Below are 5000 nucleotides of genomic sequence, written 5' to 3'. Positions count from 1 at the left end.
TGGGAATTAAGGGCAGGGCCCTAGTCCGCTTAATCCTTGAGAGATGGGATCTCGGAATCGCATTATTCATCTAGGGACATGTTTTATCTTGAATAATGTGGCAAAAACGTAGAACTTTTTTGCAAAAATTATCGAATGTAATACTTAGCAAAATCCTTTTTCTGTTTCATGTAGTTTTACTATGGCAAAAATCAATCTTTTCAACCTATGTTCAATCCTTGATGAGGACAAATTGAACATGGATAACTTCCTTGATTGGGAAAAGAGATTGAGAAGTGTTCTCAAGTCTACAAACAAAGAAAGCGTACTGGATACCCCTATTCCAAGAATAACTGCGAACTCAAAGGTTGAGGAACAAAAGCAGGCCAAAAGTATCCGGATGAAATCAATTTCAGTAACTTGCCTTATGTTGGCAACCATGGAACCTAATCTTCAAAAGAGATTCAGGAAAATGGATGCGCACACAATCATCCGTCGATTAAGGGACATGTCCCGAAACAAATCACGGTTGAGGAAGTACGGGACTTCCAAGGCAATCCGGAGAGGCATTGGAATGTCTGAATCAAAGAAAGAACTTCAACTGATTCAGAAGAACAAAAGGAAAAAGGAAGGAACTCGCGATTCCGACCAAGGTATCTATGTTATCGAAGTTAACTTAGCAAATACATTTGATTCTCAATCCTGGGTATTCGATACCGGATGTGGTGCTCATATCATTTATGATGTGCAGGGCCTTAAGGGAATCAAGTATTTATCTGGAAGGGAGCTTGTCCTACGAGTAGCAAATAGAGCAACGGTTGCTGCAAAAGCTGTAGGAACATTCAGTCTACCTTTAGAAACTGGTCTAGTTTTAGAACTTCATAATTGCTATTATGTACCCTCTATTTCTAGAAACATTATCTCTGTCTCAGAATTAGACAAAGAGGGATATCACCTATTAATAAAAAACCAGCGTTGTTCTTTATACAAAGGTGAAATGTTTTATACCAGTGCTAAGCTATACAACGGTCTCTATATTACGAATATTGAGAACGAAGTCTTCAACATAGAAACCAATAGGCTACGGTCAGATGATTCAAATCCAAGTTACCTTTGGCATTGTCGTTTGGGTCACATTAACATGACACGCATGAAGAAGCTCCATGAGCATGGACTTCTAGGTTCGTATAATTTAGAATCATATGACACATGCGAATCATGTTTAATGGGTAAAATGACGAGGTCTTCTTTTAAAGGAAAAGGAGACCGAGCCAAAGAACCCTTGGAACTCATACATACGGATGTATGCGGACCAATGAGTACTCCGGCGAGAGGTAACTATGGCTACTTCATCACGTTCACGGATGACTTCACTCGTTATGGTTACATATACTTGATGAGGCATAAGTCCGAATCGTTTGACATGTTCAAACAATTTCAGAACGAAGTAGAGAATCAACTTGGCAAGAAAATAAAAGCCATTCGATCCGATCGAGGTGGTGAATATTTGAGTCAAGAATTTGACGATCATCTTAGGAGTTGTGGTATAGTATCTCAACTCACTCCGCCAGGAACACCCCAGATGAATGGTGTTTCTGAAAGGAGAAATCGCACCTTGTTAGACATGGTTCGATCTATGATGAGTTTAGCAAATCTTCCAAACACGTTCTGGGGGTATGCTCTAGAAACGGCTGCTTTCACACTTAACCGAGCTCCGTCAAAAGCTGTAGAAAAGACGCCATATGAGTTATGGTTTGGAAAGGTTCCAAAGCTGTCTTTTCTCAAAGTCTGGGGATGCGAAGTTTATGTAAAACGTTTACAAGGAGACAAACTCGCACCTAAATCAGACAAATGTCTCTTTGTGGGCTATCCAAAAGAGACAAGGGGTTACTACTTCTACCACGAATCTGAGAACAAAGTGTTTGTTGCTCGAGATGGTGTCTTCCTTGAAAAGGAATTCCTTTCCAAACAGACAAGTGGGAGAAATGTAGATATCGATGAAATTCGATATGAGCAACAAATAAACACAGATATAGAGATATCAAGAGGTTTAGCGGCTCCTATCTATACACAAAGTATGGAAGAGGAAAATGAGGTCGAGAGAGTACCTCCCGCTCAAGTCGAATTAAATTCGCAGGAGACATCTCAACTAGTTGAGAACACTCCAAAAGTTGCTCAGGCCCCTCGTAGATCTCAAAGGCTCCAGGAATTATCTCAGAAAACAGATATCCTACTGTTAGAAGATAATGAGCCGAGTACCTACAACCAAGCTATGGCGAGCCCCGACTCCGAAAAATGGCTAAAAGCCATGAGGTCGGAAATGGATTCCATGTCAGAAAATCAAGTATGGAACTTGATCGATTTGCCCGATGGAGCAAAACCAATCGGATGCAAATGGGTTTTCAAAGTAAAAACTGACAAGGATGGAAACGTTAGCGTTTTCAAAGCTAGACTCGTGGCGAAAGGATACAAACAGATTCATGGTATAGACTATGATGAAACCTTTTCACCTGTCGCAATGCTTAAATCCATTCGGATCATTCTAGCAATTGCAGCTCATTATGATTATGAGATTTGGCAAATGGATGTCAAAACCGCCTTCCTAAACGGACACTTGGAAGAGGATGTGTACATGACACAACCCGAAGGTTTTTTAGATTCCAAAAATGCTGGAAAAGTTTGCAAGCTTAAGAAATCCATTTATGGACTCAAGCAAGCAAGCCGGAGTTGGAATCTTCGATTCGACGAGAAAATCAAAGAATTTGGATTTCTCAAGAATGCAGAAGAATCTTGTGTTTACAAGAAGGTTAGTGGGAGCGACCTAGTTTTCTTAGTCCTTTATGTCGATGACATATTAATCATAGGAAACAAGATTCCGATGTTGGAATCAGTTAAAGACTGGCTTCGGAAATGCTTCTCTATGAAGGACCTAGGGGAAGCAGAATACATATTGGGAATCAAGATCTATAGAGATAGATCAAAGAGGATGATCGGACTTAGTCAAGAAACTTATATAGATAAGATTCTTCAACGGTTCGAGATGACAAACTCCAAAAGAGGATTCCTTCCCATGTCACATGGTATGGTGCTTAGCAAAGATCAGTGTCCTAAGAGTCCTGATGAGCTAGCACACATGATGAAAGTACCCTATGCTTCGGCAATAGGATCAATCATGTACGCCATGATCTGCACTCGCCCAGACGTCTCATATGCTTTGAGCATGTGTAGCCGTTACCAATCAAATCCAGGCCAAGCGCACTGGCACGCCGCCAAGAATATCCTAAAGTACCTGAAAAGGACTAAGGATCATTTCCTGGTATATGGCGGGGAAGATACACTAAAAGTTGTAGGCCATGTGGATGCAAGCTTTCAAACTGATAGAGACGACTTCAAATCACAATCTGGGTTCGTCTACTGTCTGAATGGAGGAGCGGTATGTTGGAAAAGTTCCAAGCAGAGCACAGTTGCAGACTCTACCACTGAAGCAGAATACCTAGCGGCCTCGGAAGCTGCAAAGGAAGGAGTTTGGATCAAGAAGTTCATGATAGAACTTGGTGTCGTACCTGGCATGGAAGAGGGCGTGACTCTCTATTGTGACAACAACGGAGCAATAGCCCAAGCCAAGGAACCAAGAGCGCACCAAAAATCCAAACATATCCAAAGGAAGTACCACTTGATTAGAGAAATCATAGAAAGAAAAGATGTGGTAATTTGCAAGGTTCATACGGATGATAACGTTGCAGATCCGTTGACCAAACCGTTACCTCAGTCCAAACATGATTCACACATGAGGGACATTGGTATAAAGCGCATTGGGGAATGGCAACAAATGTAATTTGGATTCATAAAAGAGTTTATGTGCCTAATTACTTACATTCGATAAATAAAATAAAAGAAATTTTATTTTGTCCTTAGAATTTGGTTTGGTATTTTAAGAGACAGTCCACACGATAAAGAAAACGCTCCGAGTAGGCTTGTCAGATACGTGATCTGATGAATGAAACCCTACTAAGTGAACTTGGAGTGATTCATTATCAATTCCCTAGTCCAGGTCATTGCATGGACAACAATGACTCACGAAGACTAGTACGGGAGTCGATGGGATAGCGCAGTTTCATGGGCTATAGGAATAGTGTATTCGATTCGACTACGTGAGTGCATAATAGAGATTATGCGCTGGAATAACCCTCAACATGAGAAGTTCATCCAAAGAATGATGAAATCGTCAAACTTCTCATAAAGACAAGATTGAAGAGATTCCTCAAAACATGAGTGCTCAGCTCATCTTATGTAAGGAATGTCTGACTTTGGTTCCGTTAAACGCCGCGCCGTAAAAGGAGGTTATAAAGGCGGATACTGGGAAGGACAGGATAGACATGAAGTTGAGTGGGAGCGCAAGAATGGATTATGTCCTCCTAACCATGTTAGGATGCAGTGTCCTCGGGCCACTTGACGAGCAGCAACTGAAAATGCATGGCCGTGCTCAAATGGATTAAAAGTTAATCATTTGTTTTGACAGTTGTACTCGAGATCAAGAAAGTCTGAATGACGTGACGTATCAGATGGGATACTAAGTGACATGGGAATCGAGCATTGTACTTGTTCTAAGTCCAAGTGGGAGTCTGAAGGAGTTGAAGGAGATGTCCTTCGACCAAGGTGACAATGCGAACAATTTGTCGGATAGGACAATTGATGTGGAAGATCATCAAGTCCGATTGATTTAGGGATCGTAGAGTTGTAGCTAGAGACCAACTACGATCGTCGAATTACGAAGTAATTCGCGGCTAACTTCGATCGGATCCTACAACGGGTTACACATAAGAGTGACAAATTGATCTAGGATATGACTAGTGGGAGTGAGATATAATCATGGGAGTGTCCCATAAACATATCTCATAGGCCTAAAAAGGAATTAGGCAAAGATAGTACAAAAAGGCCAAAAGCAGGGTTTTTGGGCCTAGGCCGATTCGGGCACTTTTAGGGCTCGGATTGGGCTGATTTTTGGAGGGACGTTTCCTTAT

Source organism: Eschscholzia californica, unplaced genomic scaffold, assembly GCF_041429995.1.
Source record: "Eschscholzia californica isolate CP2 unplaced genomic scaffold, dmEscCali1.0.p SCAF_8, whole genome shotgun sequence".
NCBI classification, from domain to species: domain Eukaryota; kingdom Viridiplantae; phylum Streptophyta; class Magnoliopsida; order Ranunculales; family Papaveraceae; genus Eschscholzia; species Eschscholzia californica.
The sequence above is the reverse complement of the archived record's forward strand: the minus strand, read 5'-3'. Positions refer to the sequence as shown.